The 25,786-nt window shown below is 43.5% G+C and overlaps 1 long non-coding RNA gene across 1 annotated transcript; it reads right to left on the bottom strand.

Moving 5' to 3' along the window:
- Positions 1-23,099, bottom strand: LOC144315640 (uncharacterized). The gene is made up of 5 exons (XR_013381371.1): positions 22,689-23,099; positions 17,566-17,643; positions 14,144-14,279; positions 3,234-3,343; positions 1-807 (listed from the first exon to the last, which is right to left on the bottom strand). It is a non-coding gene; the product is annotated as an uncharacterized LOC144315640 (long non-coding RNA).
- Positions 23,100-25,786: the final 2,687 nt, after the last annotated feature.

The following is a 25,786-nucleotide window of genomic DNA, read 5'->3' on the forward strand; positions in this document are numbered from 1 at the left end:
AGGAGAAGCAGGCTCCATGCAGGGAGCCCAACATGGGACTCGATCCCAGGTCTCCAGGATCCCACCCCGGGCCAAAGGTGGCACTAAACCTCTGAGCCACCGGGGCTGCCCCCACCAGATGGATTTTTACAAAGTTGACGCATTGGTATTCCAGGACAAGAGACAGAACATGATTGGCACCTTACAAGTCCCTGTGTTATGCCCACTGCCAATTCTTTCTACTTCCCAAAGGTTACCACTGTCCTAGCTTCTAACACCAGAGACTCATTCAGAAGTTTTTGTAAATGCAGTCACACACACACTGTGTTTCTGTTGTGTCTTCTTTGGTGACATTCATCTTTGTGTCTTGTAGCACTGCTTTGTTTTCATCACTGTATAGTTTTCCACTGTGGGAATGTACCACCCATATCCATTTTGCTGCTGGACACTCAAGTTGTTTCCAGGGCCCTTTGGCTCTGTTGAACTAAGCTGCTATGAACATTGTACATATCTTTTTGGTACACATATGTACATATTTCTATTGGATGATACCAAGAATGGAATGGCCGAGTCCTAGGGTATGGCTTAGTAGGTACTGCCCAGTAGTTTTGGTGAGTAGTAGTACCAATTTACTTTCCCAACAGCAGCAAATGAGAGTTCCAATTATTTCAAATGATCAGGAAATTTTTTATTGAACTTTATAATATAAATATTTTTTGTCAAATAAATGTCCTTAGCAGGGAGAGAAGCAGTGGAGCATGGAAGCAATCAGACCCAAGTGAGACCTCAGGTGAAGCATGCAGTCATTCTGGTCCATGAAGTCCTTATCTGAAACAGCGTTGATTTTCTTTTAAAAGATTTTATTTATTTATTCATGAGAGACAGAGAGAGAGGGGCAGAGACACAGGCAGAGGGAGAAGCAGGCTCCATGCAGGGAGCCTGACATGGGACTCGATCCTGGGTCTCCAGGATCAGGCCCTGGGCTGAAGGCAGCACTAAACCACTGAGCCACTCGGGCTGCCCCAACAGTGCTGATTTTAAGACCACTTTCATCTATATTATGAAATTCCATCAGCTGAGACTGGGCCTGGACCATTTACAAATATGTATATAATATCTCATGGTGTTCATATGCACATATCCACACTGCTGTTTTATGAGAAGTGCTTTGTTCACATAGTTTCTGGCATCTTCCTGTGCTGGGCCCAGAACCAGCTCTGGATGGGTGCTAAACAGCGGACTTAGACGTGTGTGCCATGGCCACGCTGCTTCAGATGCAGAGCTTGAACTGGAGCAAGGACATTGCCTGGCTGAAAGCTTAGGAAGGGCAGGTGGGAAATGACCAGCAGAAATTTGCAAGAGGAGTTCTTGATCCAGAGAGGCATTTCTTCACTCAGGCAGCAAGGCTTAGCTGGCAGGACAGTCAGAGTCCAGAAGCAACCAAGGGCAAAGCAGTGCTTGCGTCACTGTGGCCAAGCCACCTCACTGCTCAGCAGCGCGCACCCCTATCTCCTTTATGGCTGGGCAGGGCGGGCCACCAGCATCCTGCCTGCAGTGCCCTCCTGCATCAAAATCCGGGCTGGGCTGTTGAGTGGATGAAGCCTGTGGCCTATGCTCAGGCCCCAGCAGCAAGGGAGACTTGGAGAATGAGGAACTGGCATTTTTAGCTTTTGTAGAGGGACAGAGTTCCCAAACCCAGGAAGGGGTTCGGATATGGGGCCACTTGGGCTCTGGTTACTAAGGAGCTAAGGCAATTACCAGTTTGTTCTTCCTGGATTATTTTTTTAATCACAACTAAAGAATATCAAAACATTCTTTTATTCTTCATTGTTTTTGCAATTAAAGCGCCCAAGAAGCACATCTTAGACCAACTCTACCCCCAAAGGGTACAATTGTCACAATTGTTTAGAAGTGACACAGCTTCCCACAGCATGCAAGGTGTATGCAGTAGGATTGGCCAAACCAAGTGGCAGTGGGAACAAACCACTGTAGTTCCCTGTTGTCTCCAGTGCAAAGTTGAACGGGGGGATGAGAGCAGATATCCTGGTCTTATTCCTGGTCATAGCGGGAGAGCATTCATCTTCAACCGTTTGAGTGTGGTGTCAAATGTGGGTTTCTCATAGACGCTGTTTATCAAGTTGAGGAAGTTCCCTCCTATTCCTAGTTTGCTAAATTCCCTCCTATTCCTAGTTTACCTCCCAGTGAGAAATGGAGGTAAGGTTTTTATCAAATGCTTGTTCTACGTCTATTAAGGACATCATACAGTGTTCTTTAGTCTTTAATATGAATAATTAGGAGTGGTTTTTGAATGTTAAATCAACCCTGAATTTTGGGTTAAATTCCCCTTGGTTATGATATAAAATCCTTTTAGTATATTGTTGGATTCAATTCACTAAATGTTGTTAGGAAACTTTCCATCTATGCTCATGAGGGATATTAGTCTGTAGTTTCTTTATCTTGTCGTGTCTTTGCCTGGTTTTGGTGTTAGGGTAATGGTGGCCTCATAGATTGGATTTGGAATACTCCCTTCACTTCAGTTTTCTGGAAGACTTTGTGTACTTTTTCTTCCACAAACATTTTGTTGAATCCACCAGTGAAGAAGCTATATGTGGCTCGGTTGTGATTTTTTAAAAATTATAATCCAACAAATTTCTACAAGTGACAATCCCAATTGCTATTGTTACCCTCAAGATCGTCACCAGTAATAGGTAGTGTCATTATTGTTGATCATCTCTACTAGCTTCTGGGAAGAATGGGGCTGGCGTCCAAATGATGCTCAGGTGGTACCTCATGGGGCTGAATTCACAAGGAGTGTCTTTCTCGTGTGACCCAGATATTTCAGAAACCAATTGCTTCTGAGAATCAGTACTAACTATTCCAGATGGCTTAGTGATGTTTTCAGGTCCCACAGACCCTGACCCCTCAGCCCCCTCACTCAGGACCCTCAGCCAAGCCTGTACTCAGTGTACTTGATTTGCAGTCCTTCCCCTGAGCCCGTGCTCCCACTGTCCCCCTGCCTGCCCCAATGGCATAGTCTCTCTCTTGCACTGTTCACATTCCCTCTATCCTTCCAGGTCCAACTGGCATCTTTCCCAACTTCGTTGAGAACCCGTCACACCACACAGGCCTTTCCCTGAGTTCTTGTCACACCGACAGCCAGCACCACACAATTAATCCTTTTGCTAAATTTTGCCTTGTTATTTTCTCATTCCTCCATGTTGCTCTCTAACGACATTATAGACCACTTGTCTTACCTTGCCTTGGAACAGCTGACTTGAGGCTGACAGATTTAAGCCTAGACATTGTAGCATATGGTGTAAGTATTTCTAATTTCACAATGCCTGCTCATTCAGCAGCCACTCCCCTAGAAAACAAACACAGGGAGAATGTCTTCTCATATACAATTTTCTCTCATAAATGATGGCCTGTGCTGTATCTCAGATCTGCATACCTTCTAAACATTGCTTGGTTTTCCTCTTGGCAAATTACCTGACCTGACTTTTTAATAAAAATTCTAAGTGCATGTATGACAAAGGAGTACCTCCCAAACCTGAAGGATTTTGCCTACCATTCACCATGAAGTGGAGAGAGTTAGTTTCATGTTTGCCTGATACAAGGCCCATTTGTTCCAGCCCTGGCATCGTCACTTCTTCTGTACTGGGTCTCCCCACTCACTCCTTGGGCCCCCATGACCTTGGCCTGGAAATCCACCAGGGTCCAATTCAGATATATTTTCAAGTGAATGCCATCCACTTCCACTCCCAAGCAGAATTAAATGCTTGAGGGTTGTTTCTAAAACCATACTTTTCTTTGCTTCATCGTATATTATTTTTAAAAAATCTTTAGAACTCATTAATAAAATAAACTTTCATTTAAAAAATAAGAGTGAGTTGATTTCCATCATTAGAGAGTTGGTTAGCATTTCAAAGCTCAGTATTTCAGAGCTTTTGTTCTGATGATCCAAACCCAACCTATCAGCAGTTGTTAAACATGTTTACCACCCAAACCCACAGTCTCAAAATATCATCTCCCTGTCTTCCAGTTCCCCATTTTTCTGGCCCCTGTTTCTCCCTAAGATAATCTTGATGTCTTTTTGTATCTGCTCCTGGTCCTGCCTTGGCCCAGATCTCCTGGCTGTTTGGTTTCTCTTCCCTTTTCCTGCCTTCCCTTGTGGCCTTCCTCACCCTTTGGCTATTGCCGTAACTTTGGCTGGCTCGGCATTAGGTCACACCAGGTTTTGGCCATAAGGAGTCAAAAAGGAGAGCAAGTCTCAGAAACCTTCCTGGCCATAGAGCTGGGGTCGCATGAGGCACTGCAGAAGATTCCATGTTTTCACTTCTTGCCCCAGTGAAAACTGGCTCAATCATGTACCTTTAAAGTTTCCCCTTCTTATGTGATATCTCTGCAGAGCAACTGTTAGCCTGAGACTGAGCAACAGATAGCAGGTGTCTCAAACCCCCCTCATCCTGAGGGTCAGAGGCACTTAGCTCACATACACCTACAGCTTCAGCGAGTACCCAGATCACAGGGCAGTTTAACTGACATTTTGATCATGTGGATTTTATGCAATTATATTTTTGTTTCTATTACATTGCAAACTATTTGGAGAGAAAATTACACTTTAGCCTTAAAAGTCTGATGCTGCATTTTTACAACTCTTCAGTTTACCACACATTCAGGCTTTAATTCTTCTTTAGATGTCATTTCCTTTATATTTTACACACCGGAAGAGAGGTCACTCAATTCTCTACTCCAGGTATATCTCTCTAAAATGGAGAGAGGTTTGGAGAACCTTCCTCTAATAAATGATCTTCTGGATTGAAGGACTGACCTGATGGTTGACCCAGATGGACATACCTAGTTCCCTCTTATTCTCTGGTGCTCAGGTGGGTTCAGCCAATGGGGAGCCTCAGCAGGAGGTGGGTTGAGAAGAGTGAAATCAGAGTATTTATTTCCTTAGCTCCCTTTGGGCAAGGTCACTCTGAGTAAGCTGTTTCTCTCAATCAGAGGATCCAGTTCCTCTCAAGGAAGTCATCTCTATGCCTCTTCTCTTCTCCTTCCAGCTTTCCATAACAGTTCTGAGGAGCCACACTCCTGCTTGTGGTTTCCTGACACCCAACCACACCTTTTTCTACTCCTCCTGCATCAATTTCCTGCTGATAGACTTTGAAGAGGGTTTGAACTCCTCATTTAGAATTAATAACAGATTGAAAAAAAATGTTACCCCACATTTAGGTGTAGGGGTCTTGAAGCAATCTCATAAAAAGGAAATCAACCAACTCAAATGGGAGCTCAGTTGAAAAATCCTTTGATTTTACTCAAGGCAGTTGCATCTCAAATATATCACTTATTTAATGAGAGGTGCCATAATGATCATAACTCAGTGTCCTATAACTGCAAATCCTGTATTGGGTTTGATTAAAAGTATTTTTTTTCTCTTTCCTATTTTATTTTTTATTGAGTATAATTGCATATAACATCACATTAGTTTTCAGTGTACGACATAATGACTCAATATTTGAATGTATCATGAAATGATCACTTCAATTAGTCTAGTTAACATCTGTCACCATCTATGGTTACACAATTTTTTCTTGTGATGAGAAATTTTAAGGTCTACTCTCTGAGCAACTTTTAAACATGCAGTACAGTGTTATTAACAATAGTCATCAAAGCTGTACATTACATCCCCATGACTTATTTATTTTATAACTAGCACTTTGTACGTTTTGACTCCCTTTGCCCATCTTGCCGAATCACCACCCTCTGCTTCTGGTAAACACCCATCTCTTCTCTGGATCTGCAAGTTCAATTTTGGGGGGTTTGTGGTCTTGGAGGGTTTGTTTTGGTTCAGTTTGGTTTAGATTCAACAAGTGGTATCATATGGTATTTGCTTTTCTCTGACTTACTTCACTTGGCATAATACCTTCAAGGTCCATCCATGTTGTCAAAAATGGCAACATTCCCTTCTTTTTATGGCTGAATAATATTCGTGTGTGTGTGTGTGTGTGTACACCACATTTTCTTTTCTCATTCATCCGTGGATGGATGGATCATTTCCATATCTTGCTATTGTAAATAATGCTATAATAAACATGGGGATAGATATATATATTTTTTCAAGATAGTATTTTTGTTTTCTTCAGATAAATACCCAGAAGTGGAATTGCTGGATCACATGATAGTTCTATCTGTAATTTGTTAAGGAACATCTATACTGTTTCTCACAGCAGTTGCACTAGTTTACATTCCCACAAAGAGTACATGAGGGTTCCAGTCTCTCCATATCCTCACCAACACTTGTTTTTTTTCATCTCTTTGGTAATAGCCATTCTGACAGGTGTAAAGTGAGGGCTCATTGTGATTTCAATTTGAATTTCCCTAATGATGAGTGATGCTGAGCACTTTTTTCATGTACCTGTTTGCTATCTGTATGTGTTCTTTGGAAAAATGTCTATTGAGATCCTCTACCTATTTTTTAATTGGATTATATATTATGTGAGTTCTTTGTATATTTTGGATATTAACCCCTTATCAGATATATATGATTTACAAACATTTTCTCCCATTCCATAGGTTGCCTTTTCTTTTTGTTGATATGGATGCGAAGGCAATCTAGATGTGGCATCTGTCACCCTATCAGTCTCTAGGGTTGATTCAGCTGATCTGGCTGGCTGGGAAGGTATTCCCTTCCTCCCTCACCATTCCATGTGTATCCCTCCCAAAGCAGACAACCTTCCCTGATAGAGGAGGGTCATTCTTGGGTCAAGAGTATACAAGTATTGGCCCTCTTCTGCTAAAAACTCTAAACAAGCCCACAAGGTCCATGTTGTTGATGGCTTCCTTTGCTGTGCAGAAGTTTTTTAGTTTAATGTGGCCCCATTTGTTTATTTTTGCTTTTATTGACATGGCTTTTGCTGTCAAATCCAAAAAATCGTCGCCAAGACCAATGTTGAGGAGCACTTCACCTATATTTTCTTTTAGGATTTTTATGGTTTCAGGTCTTATGCTCAAGTCTGTCATTCATTTTTAGTTTATTCTTATGTATGATGTAAGATAGAGGTCCAGTTTCATTCTTTTGCATGTGGCTATCCAGTTTTCCCAATATCATTTATTGAAGAAACTGTGCCCTTTCCCCATTGTATATTCTTGCCTCCTTTGTCATAAATGAATTGACTATATATAAGCAGGTTTGTTTCTGGGCTGTCTATTCTATTTCATTGATCTATGTATCTTTTTTATGCCAATACCACAGTTTTGATTACTGTAGCTTTATGATGTAGTTTGAAATCAGGAAGTGTGATGCCGGGCAGACCTGGTGGCCCTGTGGTTTAGTGCCATCTTTGGCCTGGGGTGTGATCCTGGAGACCCGGGATCAAGTCCCACGTCGGACTCCCTGCATGGAGCCTGCTTCTCCCTCTGCCTGTGTCTCTGCCTCTCTCTCTCTCTCTCTGTGTCTGTCATGAATAAATAAATAAAATCTTAAAAAAAAAAAAAAGGAAGTGTGATGCCTTCAGCTTTGTTTTTCTTTCTCAAGATTGCTTTGGCTACTCAGGGTCTTTTTTTTTTTAAGATTTTATTTGTTTATTCATGAGAGACACACACACACACACAGAGGCAAAGACACAGGCAGAGGGAGGAGCAGGCTCCATGCAGGGAGCCTGACGTGGGACTCGATCCCAGGACTCCAGGATCAGGCCCTGGGCTGAAGGCGGCGCTAAACTGCTGAGCCACCCAGGCTGCCCAACTCAGGGTCTTTTAATTAAAGTCTTAAGATTGCAAAATTACTAGAAAAGGAGTAAATACCATCAAAGTTGTTTTGAAATGTGTTTTAAATGGCACCTGAAATTTGGAATGGGAATCTTGAAAACTGGAATCTTAAACTCTTTGTCTCTTTCACCATGAAAGGTAAGGGAAAGTTGTTTTGTAATTTTATGCCACCAGTATAAACAACTCTATTCCACTCTGCTCACCCAGTTGGTGATTAGGGGAGAGCAAGATTCAGCCTGAGAACCAAGCCTGCACAAGTCCTCAGGCAGTCAACCTCCTGAGCATATCCTACAGGCCAGGACCTGTGCCCAACATGTCACATGCATTTTCATCCATCCTCTGCTCAATCTTTGGGAGGGGCCTTATAGCCCCACGTGACCACAGGGTCCCTCCTCATCACTTGCCTCTGGACCTGCTATGCTTTGGGCTCCTTAATTTCATGATATTCCCACAGGCTACAAAGGCAAAGAGACAACCTCTCACTTGGAAGAAGATATGCAGGGGACACCACAGAGCAGGAAGCCTGATGCGGGGCTCCATCCCCGGGATTATGACCTGAGCCGGAGGCAGATGCTTAACTGACTGAGCCACCCAGGAGCCCTAAACTTTCAATTTTTTTCTCTACTACCAGTCTGCTTGTGGCCTCCAGTTGTCAGCTCTGCCTCTTCAGAAAAGGACTAAAGCCCTGAGGAAAGCAGGTACTTCTGTAATTCTCCTAAGGATAGCTTTAGGGAATAGTCTTATCTCCAGAGGATGCAGGATGCCAGGCAATTTGGAGCAAGCTTTCTGCTTTCAGGCCCCCATGGAGCTCTCCAAGTGTGAGCATCTCTCTCCATAGCTCTTGGCTTCCCTTCCACACGCTCATCCTCAAGGACATCCAACTAAGACAGGGCTAATCCAGCCCTATGCCTTCAGCCCACATCCAGATGCAAGAGGAGCACAAACATTCAATGGGAGAGCTCAATGAGAAGGGTTGTCTATGACTCAAGAGGGAGGTGGCCTTCCCTTGACACTGAGCCAGACAGGTGTGGGACACAGTGGGCAGAGCAAAGAAACTGGTCATACCCCTTCCTTCTTACCATGCTTCCATCTGAGATTTAGAATTAAATCTGGGAGGAGTTGACTTTTTTAAAAAGATTTATTTATTTATTTATTTGAGAGAGAGAGCAGAAACAGGAGGGGCAGAGGGAGGTTGAGCAGCAGAGAATCTCAAGCAGGCTCCATGCCCAGTGTGGAGCTCGATGTGGGGCTCCGCCCCCAGGACCCCGAAATCACCACCTGAGCTGAAATCAAGAGTCGGACGCTCATTGACTGAGCTACCCAGGAGCCCCTGGGGAGTTGACATTTTAAATTAAATGGGCACTGGATGCTTCCAACCCTCAAAGTAAAAGTAAGTCCCAGATGGCGAGGAGTCAGGAATGGAAATTCAACTGAGTATGTTTAAAGACAGAAAGCAAAATAAAGCCTTTTCTTGTTGTGCCCCTGTCAGGTCAGCCTACTAAGTAGGTTTCCTTTCTCCAGGCCCAAGAGACTCTGTCCTCCCTGGGGAAATCCTTCTTGCTTTGGGTTTATTCCAGACTATTTGGATCTGACCTATGAGTATAGACTATAAGAAGATAGAGTCTATCTGACTTAGAGGCCATGCTACTCAGCTGCCTGGTGCATGCTTCCGGAGGGAAAGTGAGGACAGGGCCCACCCCAGCTCAGACAGAAGCTAGGCAAAGGGAAATTATAAGAAGGAAAAAGTGCGTAGAGATGATGACTTTCAGAAACCCTCAGTCTGGACACACCAGTAAAAATAAAACAAGTAAACAAAAACAGATCAGAATGGTAAAGAAGAGGGCTGCCCACGCAAGGAAGCATCTGTGGCTTCCCCAAGTGACAGGGGACATGATGGGTCTTTCTGCTCACACATACCCTTGGCCTTTAGACCAGCTGGAGAATCTCTATTTGGGGCCTTGGTTTTCCCTACTGTCAAAATAGACACCAGAGCTGGTTCCAACGGCCTTACACGAGTGGCACAGAGTCAAATACAATTTCATGGCCTTAAATGAAAAAGAAACTCTGAAGACTAGCCACACTGTACCCAAAATTTCCCTTGTCGTCATCACTGCCAATTACTGAGGCCTTTATGGAGCCTGGTTACCTCTGTAATTCTCCTAAAGATATATTTAGGCCATTCTTGCTTTGTAACTCTCTTCAGGACTTTGTAATAATACAGTATTCTGCTAATTTTAAACATGCGCAGTCCCAGCTCACAAACAAGCTGTGTTCCTAAAAGTAGATGTGCAGGTTGGTTTGTTGGCTCTCAGAACTCACTAGCACATAAAAACAGTGTGAAAACAAATCGATGATAGCATGGGCAAACTGGTACGAAATAATACTGTTGCGATACGGTAATAAAGTCAAGAAGAAAAACACATGCATATTATAAATGACCAAATAATAGTACACTGATTCGCTTAAATCCAGGTACTTAAAAAATTCTCCACGAACACTTGAATGTTGCTGTTTCCTGCATCTGGAAGCCTTGTGCTGGGTAAAAAGCCCATGGAACAAGGGGAGATGTGGAAAATTGTGATGGAATTCCTGGCAAGTCAGAGCAACCCACACATTTCCCCTCTCGGACTTCCCTTACCGGAGCCAGCCTCCTGAACCGTCTCTATCCACCGACCACTTCCTGGCTCCACCCCACCCTTAACACATTTCTCCATCTTCCTCCTCTACCTGTAGCAGGAAGGACAGCCACACACAAGGTGTCAAGGTTTAGAGAAAAAGAGTCTGCCATTTCTATTTTCATATTTACTGAGATAATTTAACTGCAAAACAGAAAAGAAAGCTGCAAGTCCTCAATTGCCAGATTCTAACCCAGCCTGATCTGAGTGGCCAGATGTGCTTTGGTGGCACCACATCTGACCCGAAGGGACCCTCTGAGGGCCCATTCTAAATCAGTCTCTCTCTAGCATGAGTTTCCCCATTTAGGGCTGCAGACCACATGCCAGTAAAAAATAAAAATGTGGGGCTCCATATTTTATTTAAAACTATTAAGAATTTCAAGACCATGACCAGAAGAGCATTCTATTCAGTCACAGGGCACCTATGCTGTGTCACTGTACAGGCTGCATACACCCTGAATGTGGCACCAACCTGCTGAACAATCTTGACTCTCCTGGGTCATGACTATTTCCTGTCCAGATCTCCCAGGTGAGTTTCTTTAGCCTCCTTCTGTTAGAAAGGCACCTCTGGCTCCTGGCCTTAGAGACTCCCTTTGCTCCAAGGGCCTAAGTCCATGGGCTAAGCAGGTAGTGCTCTAACCCAGCACTTTCGCTCTAGTCTCACTGGAACTCTGTACCAAACTTCCCCTAGTTTGAGCTTCTGAGAATTAGAACACAGTGCTCTGGGGCAGAAGCAACAGGCATATGACCACAGGGTCACAGTGGGTCCTTCCTGTTTTAGCACCTGTTTGCTCACTGGCCAACACTTTCAGCATGCTGGCTATATGCAGGCCTTTCTTCAGTCCTTTAGGCAACATTAAACCCCAGTGTGATTATTCATATTATGTATCAGCTTGACCAGACCACAGGGATGCCCAGATATTTGATCAAACATTATTCTGTGAGGGTGATTTTGAACGAGAGCAACATTTGACGCAGCGGGCTAAGTAAAGCAGATGGCTCACCCTCTATGGGGTGGGCATCATCCAAACAGGTGAAGGCCTGAGTAGAACAAAAAGGCTGACCCTCTCATGACTAAGGGAAAAAACATCTCCCGCCTGATTGCCTTGAGCTGGAACATCGGTCTTCTGCCGTCAGACTCAGACTGAAACATTGGATCCTCGTGGGTATCCCACCTGCTGGCTTCTGGCTTGGGACTTCCACCATCAGAGCTCCTGGGTCTTCAGCTTGCTGATTACAGAGCTTGGGACTTGTCAGCTTCTGTGGTCATGTGAGCCAGTTCCTTATAATAAATCTCTACCTACTTACCTTCTATCTATCTATCTATCTATCTATCTATCTATCTATCTATCTATCATCTATCTATCTATCATCTACCATATCTATAAAATAAATGTTTGCTTTTATATGTCAATAGGAATGTATCTATATGTATGTCCTATCAGTTCTATTTCTCTGGAGAGCCCTAACAGAACCAGTCTGTCCAAAAACTACAGTTAAGGTTGAACTGCAGTTATGCTCATAACGACAAGCAAGTGGCCAAAAGCCACCAGAAACACCACTGTAGTTGACCTAGTGGGTTTATTACTCATCATACTGGAGAGAATGTTCACCAAGGGACCTGTGGGGCATTGGCATAAGAGGGTATTAGAAAGAACTACAGTAGAATCGGGGCTTTGAGAGTACTTGAGAAGGACCCTGGATTGCACAAAAAGATGAGGACAAAAAAGTGAGACAATTCTGTGATTGAGTATCTCAACGAAACTTATCTAGTGGAGGGTTCACTAGAGCAGGGATAAAGCTGTAGCTGGTAAAACAGCAGCAGTCTCGGGGTGCTGGGTGGCTATCGGTTGAGCATCCACCTCGATGCTCAGGTCAGCCCAGGTGATGATCTCTGGGTTGTGAGATCGAGCCCCATATCCCATCGGGCTCCTCGCTCAGTGGGGGGTCTGCTTGAAATGAGAGGGGTCTCTCCCTCTGTCCCTTCCCCTGCTCATGCCCCTGCTCTCTCTCTTATTCTCTCTCTCAAATAAATAAATCTTAAAAAAAAAAAAAAAAGCAGCAGCCATTCACATAGCCAAGATGGGGATTTTTAAAAAATTTTGTGGGTGGCACAATAACTGTGTTTGTGCTTGGACGAAATTATGAAGTGACCTTGTTTTGTCTCACTTTACCACGATTTCACAGTGGCCTTTCCTGATGTTGGTGCTCTGTGAGGTCTTTTACGCCCCCGCCCCATGTCCAGTCATTTCTACTCCCCTAGTTCTCCCAACACCTGCCCCTCCACCGGGAAGAGAGCCAAAAGTTTTACTGGGGAGGCAGATGGGTTGGACGTCCCCTGTGCCAGATGGAGGGACCCCGGGACCTTCTGAGGGCGGTAGCCGCGACACACACAAGCTTTTCTCTTGCTTATTGTGACTCCCTTTCTAAAGTCCCTTTACCACCTATTACCAGAAACCAAGGGCTGTGCTGAGCCTTTTACATATATTCACAAATTCAAACCTTAAAACAACCCTAGAAAGCAAGTACAGGATTGTTTTCATTTATTGATGAGGTTGTCATGGCAAAACGAGGTAAACAATTGTCAACAACAAAAACTACTGTCCACCCACCATTAAAAAGACTGTCTTGTGCTTGATCATGTAGCACAGTGCTGCATCTGTATATCACAGCAAAATCAGAGAAGCTCCCTTTCTGTCTGCACACTATTTCCAGAGTAAAATACCCTTTGGCCCTGGATCTAAAACCTGCACTGCTCCCCACTGCCTAAGAATCAAGTCCAAATGCCCTAATACCAAGACCCTATCCAATCTGGCTCTCAACTACTCTGTCATCATTTGTTCTCCTTTTTTTCCTACGTGAGTCACATCCATACATCACTGAACCTACCAAACGCACCTCCACGTCTGTAGAGAGAATATTCCCATCCCCCTACCCCGATCGGAATTCCAGCCCACCTTTCCAACTCAGGCTTCCTCTGTGCAGTTTTCCTGGCAAGTATCCTGTGCTGCATCACATTGGGGGTTTTGTTTTTGTTTTTGTTTTTTTGCATCACCCATGTTGTCTCAATGAGACCTACGGCAGGTAGTTTGCAAGATGATCACAGAAGTTTCTCCCATGCCTATCTATACACATGCCCCTACACAGTATGACTTGCCTTTTCCACTTCTACAGCCAAGAGGGTCTATGTCTCAGTCTCTGGATCTGAGTTTGAATCTAAATCTGACTTGTTTGGGCCAATGGAACATTAGAGAACTCTGACAGCACCATGTAATGAGTCTGGGCTAGCCAGAGAAGGGTGAGTAACCATGAGGAGCAGAGATGGGTTATCCTAGCTGGTCAGCCAAAGACGAGCTGTTCTAGACCAAGCAGTCTGCTAACTGCCAAATGTAAGAGTGAAGCCCTTCTAAATCATCCGGCCCCAGCAAGGCTGGCCTAAACAGAAAAGGCTCCCAGCCAACCTATGGAATTGTGGACAAAATAATAAATGTCTTGGGGTGCCTAGGTGGCTTGGTCGGATGGTTAAACATCCAACTCTAGATTTAGGCTCAGGTCAAGATCTCAGGTCCTGGGATGGAGCCCTGCATCTGGCTCCACACTTGTCTGGAGTCTGCTTCTCTTCCTCTACCCCTCCCCCTACCTCTCTCTCAAATAAATAAATAAATCTTTAAATACTACTAATATAATAATAATGAAGGTTTGTTTTTGTATGCCATTACATTTTGGGACGCTTTGTTCCACAGCAAAACATCAACTGCAGTCGAAGAAGAAAAGGCAGTGCTTCTGGGTGCCCTACACAGGTTCAGTGATGTTCCGCTTGATTGCCGTGGGCCTGATCGTGGCTCCCCTGATAGACTGTAATAAAAACACACCCAATCATGAATTATCAGGTATTGAGTGCTTATCATTTAAGGCTAATAGTTTTAAACTATTTAAACCTCATCCTTTTTAATCCTCTCAGCAGCCCCATGAGACAGGAACTATTAGTTCTTTGCAGATCAGAAAAACGAAGCACTAGGTTAAGTAACTGGTCCACGGTCACAGAGGTAGTGAGTAGCAGTTCTGTGGCTTGAACCCAAGTGTTTTTTTTTTTGTCTTTCCAGAAGCCTGTGCCACTTTGGCTCTGGCCTGTTGATAGCTGTTAAGAGACTGCACTGTCTCCTTTCCTCTCTTCCTCTTCCTCCAGACCTTCAGGGATCCTGCAGCCTGGCAGTTCCCCGGGTGGTTACTGGTCTCATGCAATTTTAGCTCTTAGAGGATTGCAAGTGCTTCTTACACATCTCTTTTATTTCTTGTTTGCTTTATCTTTTCTAAAGCTCAAAACAAAGAGGAGAGAGCACAACCTGCTCCCTCCAGGCGGCTTCAGAAAGAGAGCCTTCCAGAACTGGCAGCCAGCATTTAGCCAACACCATCCCAGCCCCAGGTTGCAAGTGCCTTAGAGGAGGGGCTGGCTGGGGCCCGGTCCCAGCGCCAGGCACAGGGCTGGCATGCCCCAGCAAGCATCGGGGGCCGAGTTTTTTAAATTTGTTAAGGAATTTTTTTAAAAGAAGAAAAGTCTAGAGTGATCCCTACCTCCCCTCCCTCCCGGATAGGGTCTCCAAGCCCCCTTTCCTCCTCCCCTTCCTTTTCCTCAGTGCTTCCCTCCCTCGCTCCTTCTCAGCCCTCCACTTCCCGCCGCCCTCTCCCTCTCCCTCTTCACTCGCCAGATCACCTTTCCTTCTGGTAAAGCCTGACCTATAGTAACTGCGCCTAATTCAGATCAGTGTTCCTGAGTTACCATGGCAACCGGCTGCTGCTAAGGCTTTTCAGCAGTCCCTTCTCCCCTATATTTTAAATAGAAAATCTGCATGCTGCATCTTGTCCTTCCCCACTTGCCACTGCCAGTTTGAGCAAAACTCCAGCCCCAGATTCTCTACCACCTTTAAATGTTGTTAAGCAGCCATATCCCCTTTACATTATTCTGGATGTATTTTGAATCCCTTCAGATATAATGTCATCTGTTTAGTTAATTCCAAATACATCAGTCCACTTTTCTCGGTGGAGTGTACCTGGTTTACTGAGTGAGGGTGGACAAGTTGAATCTGTCCTTATGCAGAGGCGGCGACAGGAGCTGAATTGTGCACACTGAGCCGGCCCGGTTCTGGTGGCAGCACCCGTGCCTCCTGGGGAAGGCTGGAGCAAACCAAAACTGCCCCAAGGAAATTGTCCAGGCGGCCTGGAGCAGGCAAGAGCTTGTGAAAACAGGAAAACACCCAGAACTCAGCATCCCCTCTAAGCCCTTGCTGAGCAGAAGATCATAAATCTGTTGCAGAGGTAAAAAAATGTCCTTTGAAATCAAGCAGAGGGATGCCTGGGTGGCTCAGCAGTTGAGAATTGCCTTTGGCTCAGGGCATGATCCTGGAGTCACGGGATCGAGTCCCATGTCGGGTCCCTGCATGGAGCCTGCTTCTCCCTCTGCCTGTGTCTCTGCCTCTCTCTCTCTCTCTGTGTGTCTCTCATGAATAAATAAATAAAATCTTGGGGATCCCTGGGTGGCTCAGCGGTTTGGCGCCTGCCTTTGGCCCAGGGCCTGATCCTGGAGTCCGGGGATTGAGTCCCACATTGGGATCCCGGCATGGAGCCTGCTTCCCCCTCCTCCTGTGTCTCTGCCTCTCTCTCTCTCTCTCTCTCTATCATGAATAAATAAATAAATCTTTAAATAAATTTTTAAATAAATCTTTAAATAAATAAATAAAATCTTAAAAAAAAAGAAGTCAAGCAGAGTGAATAACTGAGTGTTATTCTTGACTTTCTTACTGAACTTCCTGTGCTGTGTGAGCTTGGGCAAGTTCCTTACCTTCTCTGCACCATCTCAGTAGTCTGTCTTTCACAGTTATTGGGGGGAAAAACTGGACTAAGTATGTAAAAGGACCAAGAGTAGTGTTCTTGGCATACGAGGTAAAGACTAACTGCCGTTATTCTAGTTACTATCCTAGGCAGAGTCTTCCAAGGCGGCAGGAACCATATACTGATGGCTTTCAAAGTCCCCCCCACACACACACCTTCTCCTTGGGCTCCTGCAGCTGGAATGGTATTAGGCAGGGCCAAGACTAGGTGTGGAACAGTATAAAGGAAAGAACTTGCACAGGCCCAGGAAAAAAGGCTGAGCAAACAGATAAAGAGCCACTTGACCTGGGCATGAATTGGGTTTGGTTCCAAGGCTGGAATATTAAACTTGAAAAATATGGCAGCATGCAGAAGAGTCTTCAGTGGGGTGCACAGCAGGATGGTAACTGAGACATTTCCTGAGTTCAAGGACAACAGAGGCCAGAGCAGCATGGCTGTACATACTGAGACTATATCTCAAAAAGCAATCACAGCCCCAGGCGCCCTTCTAGGACATACCAGGAGGGCTGGGAAGAGGTCAGATAGAGCCAGCGGTGGTTCCTTCTTTGGAAGCTGTTTCCCAGGCAGAGGGAGCAGGAAACAAGACCGAGAATTTGGCACCTCTTGGAAGGTGATGGGATACAGTTTTAGAAAAATTTAAGTGAGAGATTGCAGTTAAAGCTTCTCCTGATGGCAGAAGAAGAAGGGGAGCCAGCTGTACTTCCAGAGGCAATGGTCGCATGAGTCAGCCATGAACTCGCTGAGACAAAACTGATGATTTTGTCACAATTCAGGCATTGCTGATTGGAATACAAAAAGTATAACCCCCATGGAAGGGATTAGGAAACTGGAACGTCTAGAAAAAGATCACATGCAATTACCCCTTAATACAGCAACTCACCCACCCTTTACATGCCTGCTTATCTTAAAATTTCACCTTAAAAAGTCACCTCTTCCTTTTTTTTTTTTTTTTAAGATCTTATTTATTTATTCATGAGAGATACACAGAGAGGCAGAGACATAGGCAGAGGGAGAAGCAGGCTCCATGTAGGGAGCCCCACGTGGGTCTTGATCCCAGGACACCGGGATCATGACCTGAGCCAAAGGCAGACACTCAACCACTAAGCCACCCAAATACCCAAAAGTCACCTCTTCCAATAGACTTCCCTTGACTTCTCCAGCTAAAGGAGAAGTTACCTTACCCTGTCACCTCTATTCGGTCAGCGTATTCATTCTCTTCTTGATTTTTATCATGAGTCAAATTCCCCTTACTTACCTATCATGTTCACTTGTTTGTTTTCTCTCTTAAAAGTAAGTTCATTCCAAAATACAAAGGGAAGAAAGACCAGTGACCCTGTGGAAAAGAGGGGCTAGATAAGAAGGCAATTCACAGAAAGAGAAACTCATGGTCCTTCAACATTTGGAAAGATGTTCAATCTTTCTCACAGTGATAGAATTATTTATTAGAACCATGATACCTTTTCTCCTGGCCAGACGGACCCCCAAAAATCCAAAAATTGGAAAAGGTATTTTGTGGAGGAGGCAATGGAAGAGCTAACATATTCATGCATTCTGGTTGGCCAAGAAAAGGATTGGGGGGATCCCTGGGTGGCGCAGCAGTTTAGCGCCTGCCTTTGGCCCAGGGCGCGATCCTGGAGACCCGGGATCGAATCCCACGTCAGGCTCCCGGTGCATGGAGCCTGCTTCTCCCTCTGCCTGTGTCTCTGCCTCTCTCTCTCTCTCTGTGACTATCATAAATAAATAAATAAATAAATAAATAAATAAATAAATAAATAAAAAGAAAAGGATTGGGAATCTGGAATATCCAGCGAAAATAAAGTACATGTGATATGACCTTTGACAGAGCAATCCTTCTTCTAAGAACCTTTCACACAGATACACTGACAAAAATATGCAATATCACCAGCATAAAGCTATGAATTACAGCACTGTTTGTAATCAGTATCAAGGGCCTGGAAACACCCCAGTTTTCTATAAAGAGGGAACTGGAATGAATAAAATAGACTACATCCATGCAGTGGAACACAATACAGCTACACAAAGGAATGAGGAGGATCATCATCCACTGTTCTAGAGCTATCACTTGCCCGTTCACTTATGTCGTTAAGTGAACAAAGTCATGGTGCAGGACAGCGTGTGTTTGTGCATGGTTCCAAAGTCAAAACCCTAAGACAAGACTCCTTCAGTCAAGTCTAGTTTCCATCCCTACCCCTCTCCATCCCATTTCCTCCTGTCCCCATAAGTATGCACAGCAATAGTAAGTGTATATATAGAATTAGCTCAACACACACACTTGGTTTCCTATTACTACTGTGATAAGTCACCCCTAATTTAGTGGCTTAAAACAACATACATTTCTTCTAGAAGCCACAATTCTGAAAGGAGTCATGTGGGGCTAAAATCAAGGGGCTGGTACTACTGATTCCTTCTGGAGAGGAGAATTCAGTCCCTTGCCTTTTCTGGCTCCTAGGGGCTGCCTATATTCCATGACTTGTCACCCTTTCCTTCCTCCTCACAGCGCATTTCTCCAGTGTCTACTTCCACCCTCACACCGCCTTCTCTTCTATGTGTATCAAGTATCCCTCTGCTTCCCTGTTATAAGGATCCCTGTGATTACATTGAAGGCCCATCTGGGTGATAATTCAGGATAATCTCCCCATCTCAGAAGCCTCAACTTAATCATATCCGCAATGTTTGTTTTCACCATGTCAGGTAACATTCAGGTTCCAGGGCTTAGGACCTTAGGATCTTTGGGGCCCATTTTCAGCCTACATATTTTTGCACAAAATTTTTTAAATAAATGATAAATTAAAATCTATTGAAAATTATTACTTATAAGGGAGGGAGGAAATAAAGACACATGAAAACTATATTTGACTGAATGTATCTTGTTTTATGGTTTTGACTTTGGAACTATGTAAATGTCTTGTGCAACTATAAAACAAAAATTAAAAAGTCAATAAAAAGAAAAAAAATGAAACAAATCTAACAACACATCTGATTGATGGCTTACCCATATAATCTAACAGGTAGTAATGTAACTTTAAAACACAGGTCTTTAAAAAAAGGAGGGGGGCACCTGAATGGCTCAGTGGTTGAGCATCTCCATTTGGCTCTAGTTGTTTTTTTTGTTTTGTTTTTTTTAAAGATTTTATTTATTTGTTCATGGGAGACAGAGAGAGAGAGTGAGAGAGAGAGAGGCAAAGACACAGGCAGAGGGAAAAGCAGGCTCCATACAGGGAGCCCGATGTGGGACTCGATCCCAGGACTCCAGAATCACACTCTGGTCCGAAGTCAGCGTCTAAACCCCTGAACCATCCAGGGATCCCCAAGCCTGGGTTGTTATCCCAAGATCCTGGGATTGAGTCCCGCATCACCCCCCGCAGGGAGCCTGCTTCTCACTCTGCCTATGTCTCTGCCTCTTTCTCTGTGTCTCTCGTGAATAAATAAATCAAATCTTTAAAAATAATAATAATAAAACAGTAATTTGGGGGAGAGGGACAGGGTGGGGTGGGTGAGATAGGTCATGGGGGTTAAGGAGTGCACTTGTCATGGTGAGCACCAAGTGATATATGGGATTGTTGAATCACTGTATTGTACATCTGAAACTGATATAACACTGTATACTAACTAACTGGAATTAAAATAAAAACTTTAAAAAATAAAAATAAATAAAACACAGTAATTTGTACCTCAGCAGTAAAGAAGATTCTAACACCAAAGAATTGTGCACACACACAAAATTACACAGTACTCAATAATCATACTTTTAATAATATTATTAGTGTAATCTGTAAGCTATTATCCATATATAGTAAGACAAAGCAAATAAGCAAATGTGTTAATATTATTAAGAATTTAGATTTTTGCACACTTGAAAAAAGACATAAAATCAAAGAAGTTGAGATAAATTTCTGTGATTTTTAAGTTTGGAAATAACAATGTGAAATCATGATGATTGATTTTACTCTTAAAGAAATATTCATCAATTCTGTCTGCTAAGATGTATAAAAAGCAATAAGCAACTCAGTAGCAATAAACACCTCTGACACTCAGAGTGGAGTCTTTTTTTTTTTTAAGATTTTTAAAAAATATTTTATTTATTTATTCATGAGAGACAGAGAGAGAGAGAGAGAGAGAGTGAGGCAGAGACACAGGCAGAGGGAGAAGCAGGCTCCCTGCGGGGAGCCTGACGTGGGAATCAATCCCGGGTCTCCATGATCAGGCCCTGGGCTGAAGGCGACGCTAAACCGCTGAGCCACCCGGGCTGCCCTTTTTTAAAGATTTTATTTATTTGAGAGAGAGAGAGAGAGAACACCCGTGGGAGGGGAGGGTGGGGGGCAGAGGGAGAAGCAGACACCCCACTGAGTGGGGAGCCTGACTTGGAGCTCGATCCCAGGACCCCGAGATCATGACTTGAGTCAAAGGCAGATGCTTAACCAACTGAGCCACCCAGGTGCCCCAGATTGGAATCTTTAAAGGCCATTTCTCACTAAAAGGAACTAGGTCTCTATGAAGAAATGGGTGATTTCAGGTCTGGGATGTGACATATACAAGATGAACCGGAAACATCTTTCATAACAGAAAACAAGGGCTGCTAGAAGCTTGTCAAAGGTCTCAGGAGCCACATTAATGGATTTCACTGGGCAAAAATGAGCAATTTGCCTATAATAACACCTGCACTAGGGGTGCCTGCGCTTTGGCTCAGGTGATGATCTCATGGGTCCTGGTGTGGAGTCCTGCTGCTCAGCAGGGAATCTGCTTCTCCCTCTGCCTCTTCCCCACCCTCATGCTGGCACACTCTATCAAATAAAAAAATACAATATTAAAAAAATAATAATGCCTGCAGTAGGTTGAGATATCTGAAATGATTAAATCCGTGTGCTTATAATTATACTTTTGGAAAACCCCACTGATCACCTTTGGAGGATACGAGGGTATTAACTCATTCTAGAAATTGATAAATAATTGGAAGGAATCATTTCCCCTGATTTTCCTGTATGAAATGTATTTCAAAGTAACCATCCAGGTAATGAGAGAAATTTCTCCTTTATAAGAGATTCAAGCTATTGAATGCAAAATAAATGGTACAGCTAGGATATTGCCATTTTGCAACCCTTGATGAAATAATGTGTCCAGGCAGTTGTCAACAATAACTGCTAAAAACCACTAGGGCAAAAGGCCAGCAAGGAACTGTTAGGTTTTTAATATTCATCTTTATTAATTTTGTCATAGATGTGCACCTGAGGTTTTTGGTTCAAAGGCAAATTTCTTTTTATACTCCCAGCAAGATCATAAGCCAGAGGAACATGATAGCACTATTCTCTCATGCTTAGCAAACCCCGCAGGGTGCCAGGTAAGAGCCAGCAGGAAAAAAAAAAAAAAATGCCCCACGCCACTGGGGATTTCACCCCATAGGTGAGATACAGAGAAACATGTATTTCTTGTTTCTGAAGGGCAAACACATCACTTTCCCCCCATCACCTTTTGAAAGTGTCCTTGGGTATCAGATGGAAGAGATCCTCACCCTAACCTTTTGGTCTGAAATTAAATTTCTGAGGGAAAGATAAGGCCAGTATCTTTAGTTTTACAACTCAGAGATCTCTCCAAGGCCCTGAGTCTCTTACCACCAGTTAGGAAGATCTCATAGGAATGCTCTCACTATCTAATCAGTCACAAATTGCCTTCTAAGCTGGCTCTCATGTCAGGAAAAAAGTCAGTAAAATTTGTTGAGAAAGCCCCAACTGTGCAGAAACATGTTTTCCTTTAAAATCTCATAAAAACTTTATAATAATAATGGATCAGGATAATATACCTGAAGCCACTGATCAATCTTTTATCATCAAAAAAACAGACAACCAGACATTACATGCTTCGTGATGTGATACAATAGGAAACTCTCAGTACTTCCTTTGAAGTGTTCTTGTCAAATAAGGAAACTAAATCTAATCAAGCCTCTAGACCCAACTACCAGTTTATAAGAAATAAGGAGTAGAAGAATATGTTAGATGATGCCAGAGGGATGCAATAAGCCAAAACCAGGTTCTGGGAAATTCTACAGGATAAGTGACTTGGTTTCTACAATGCATAAGTAGCAAGCAAGAAAGGGGGGGGTTGAGGGGTATATGTGGAAATTCAGAAATTAAAAAAGACTTAAAAGATCTAGCAACCAATTGGTGTAGCTAGAATTTGTTTGGATCATGAATCCAACATATTAAGTAAAACAAACAAAAAACTATGAGCAATCAGAGAACTTTGAACACTGACTGGATATCAGATATTAATGAATTATCCTTAGTTTTAAAGGTACAATCGTGGTATTATTGTCCTCCTTTAAAAAAGATTTTATCTCTTAGGTATACATTTGGAAATAGTTACAGATGAAGTAAGACGATAATTGGGATTTGTTTTAAAATAACGAGTTGGGGGGCAGCGCGGGTTGCTCAGTGGTTTAGCGCCGCCTTCAGCCCAGGGCCTGATCCTAGAGACCCGGGATCAAGTCCAACATCAGGCTCCCTGCATGGAGCCTGCTTCTCCCTCTGCCTGTGTCTCTGCCTCTCTCTCTCTCTGTCTCTCATGAATAAATAAATAAAATCTTAAAAAAAAAAAAAAAGACTATGTGGCCCTACTCCTCCACTCTCCTTCCCATCTTCTTGCGGTAATTTTAAGGATAGGGGTCCTTTCCTCCAGCTGGTGGGCCTGGGTTTGTCGCCATTTGGGGCATAGTTAGCAGGAGAGCAATGCAAGGTGACCAGCAGTGGGGTTAGATTTTACGGCCACCACAGGTCTGACAGGCTCTGCCACATGCTCTGAGTTACTGGGAACGTTATGGTAGGAAACCAGACAATCAGACAAGACTGAGCTCATTGCCCCAGGCAGGGTTCCAGAAAGTGTGACAGGCTCCGGCCCCCCTGAGGCTTGGCTTCTCCAGCCACAATTGCCTACTTCACCTCTAACGAATGAGTACTCAGAACCTACCCCCTCCTAGGTGAGGAGGAGAAGCGAGGTATCATTAACAGATGGGAGTTCCATTGAAATGTTTAAAGGCCAATGAGGCGTCTTTAATTCAGCTTTGCACTTTAATTATCAAAATGAAATAGGAGCATATCTATACTAAAAAAAATGCAAATGAGCAAAATGAAATCCTTTCAGTCTTGAAAACATGTGACTACTTTACTATAGAACCATTTATTCCTTTGATTCTTGCCTATGATATAAAAGAATAAGAGCAAATGAAGCAATTTGAAGTTATTGAATATATGACCTATTTTAAGATTATGTTTAAAGTCTCAAAATCAGGCAATTACGGCAATATTTAAAGCATTTCAGATAAATGCTGTTTTGCCAAACTGTTTCTTTTGTTTCTTTTTAATTTCTGGCTGGCAAATTTTTTAAAAGGCATTTTAGTTTTTTAAGTTTTTTTCCCCCCCTAATTATAAAGGTAATAAATGCTTGTTGAAGAACATTCTGAAGACAGAAAAGCATAAAGAAAACATTTAATCCCACCCTCAGAGAGACCCGCTGTTAGCTTTCTGGCGTATTTCCCTCCAGGGGTTTGATGTAATATTTAAGGTAGGGGCGCCTGGGTGGTTCAGTGGTTGAGCATTTGCCTTTGGCTCATGCCAAAGGGATGAGATCCTGGGATGGAGTCGTGCATCAGTCTCATCTCGGGAAGCCTGCTTCTCCCTCTGCCTGTGTCTCTGCCTCTCTCTGTGTCTCTCATGAATAAATAAATAAAATCTTTAAACAACAACAACAAAACAAAAAAATCCCCCAAATACTTATGGAGAATAAATACATCACCTTACATAACATTACCCAGTGGGGAGCCTGATGCGGGACTTGATAGCAGGACCCCAGGATCACAACCTGAGCCAAAGGTAGATGCTCAACCCCTGAGCCACCCAGGTGCCCCTGTACATTTTTTTTTTTAAGTTCTTCGCTATTGAAAACTACCTGGGGGCCAAGCACTTCACATACATACTTTATCTTATTTAAACCCCACAACCATCCTGCAGGAAGGCATCACTCTTGGTATTTAGAACTGCACAAACAGGATCAGAGAGAGAAAGGAGTTTGCCCAAAGGCATGTGATTAATAAGAATCACTGAGGACTCCAAACATCTAATTTCTGTGCTTTTCACCTATCACCTGCCTGCTTGGCAGGTGCAACAGACCGCTTCCGCAGGCCCCAGACGCTCCCCGTCCCCCACCTTCATGCTGCATGCCCCGGGAGGCAGCCTGTGTCTACCAGTTCCCTGGCTCTCTGGGTTCAGCCACTGGAGAGCCCAGTAGGAGACTAGTGGGGGGAAAGTGCAGGGTGAATTCTAGGTGTTTTCTCCCCCAAGCTCCCTTTCTAAGGGTTGCCTCATCTGCCTACAACCCCTGACAGAAAGTCTCACTTCCCATCAGGAGCTCTCTCCACACTGTACCCCTTCCATCTCCTGGTTCTAATGACAGAGTCCGCCTTCCTGCAGTAGAGTGACTGCATCTACTGTTTCTAGCCCCAGAGTTCTAGATAATTCTTTGTGGTTTAACTGTTTGTTTTGTTTTGCTTTGTTTTTTGAGAGAGAGCTTGGATGAAAAAAATCACCTGAATGCCAGCAAGCTTCATCCCTGTCCCACCAACTCACACTTGGTCAGTTATCAGTATATCAACTGTTACAGCTGAACTCTTCTTACAGGTGTCTATCAGTTACAACCACCTAGGTAAGGGAGGAGACAAGCCCTCCTCACCTGAAGGTGCTTATCTTTCCTTACATGTTGGGCTGTTGGGTGGTTATGCAACCTCAGCTCTCCAGTGGCTTCAAAAACATTGTGAGTTTGAAGTTAGTTGGCCTCATTTTTTGTGTGTGTAAAGATGAGAGTGATGCTCCTTGTAGCATTCCACATCCTGAGTGGAACAAATTCTTCTAAAAAAGTTTTATTTTGTCATGACTTCAAATTTTCAGAAAAGTTGCAGTTATATGATGCAGAAAACTCTTTTATACTCAAATTCACTCATTTTTAACATTTTGCCACATCTATTTTATTATGGTCTATCTATCCTGAATCATTTGTAAGTAGGCTTCATGCCCCATGCCCCTTCACCTACTAATACTTTGGTGTAGATTTCCTAAGGATGAGGTTATTTTCTTATAAAACTCCACTACAGTCATCAACTTCAGGATATTTCACAGTGGCACAATACTTTTATCTCATTTTTAGTACATATCACCACTCTCTCCATTAACCCAATAATGTCCTTTACAACAGTCCTTGTGGGAGAGGCAAAAAACATGCTCTAGATTCTCTCTCTTTTTTTTTTTTTTTTTTTTTTTAGAGAGAGAGCACATGTGCACAAGACGAGTGGGCAAGGGGCAGAGGGAAAGGAGAGAGAATCTTAAGCAGGCTACACTGTGCCCAGCACAAGCCCGATTTGGCTGGCCCCAAATCTCTTGGGGACTGGATATGAGGCGAATGTGGGGCCAGCAGTA

This window comes from Canis aureus, chromosome 6 (assembly GCF_053574225.1).
Source record: "Canis aureus isolate CA01 chromosome 6, VMU_Caureus_v.1.0, whole genome shotgun sequence".
NCBI classification, from domain to species: Eukaryota; Metazoa; Chordata; class Mammalia; order Carnivora; family Canidae; genus Canis; species Canis aureus.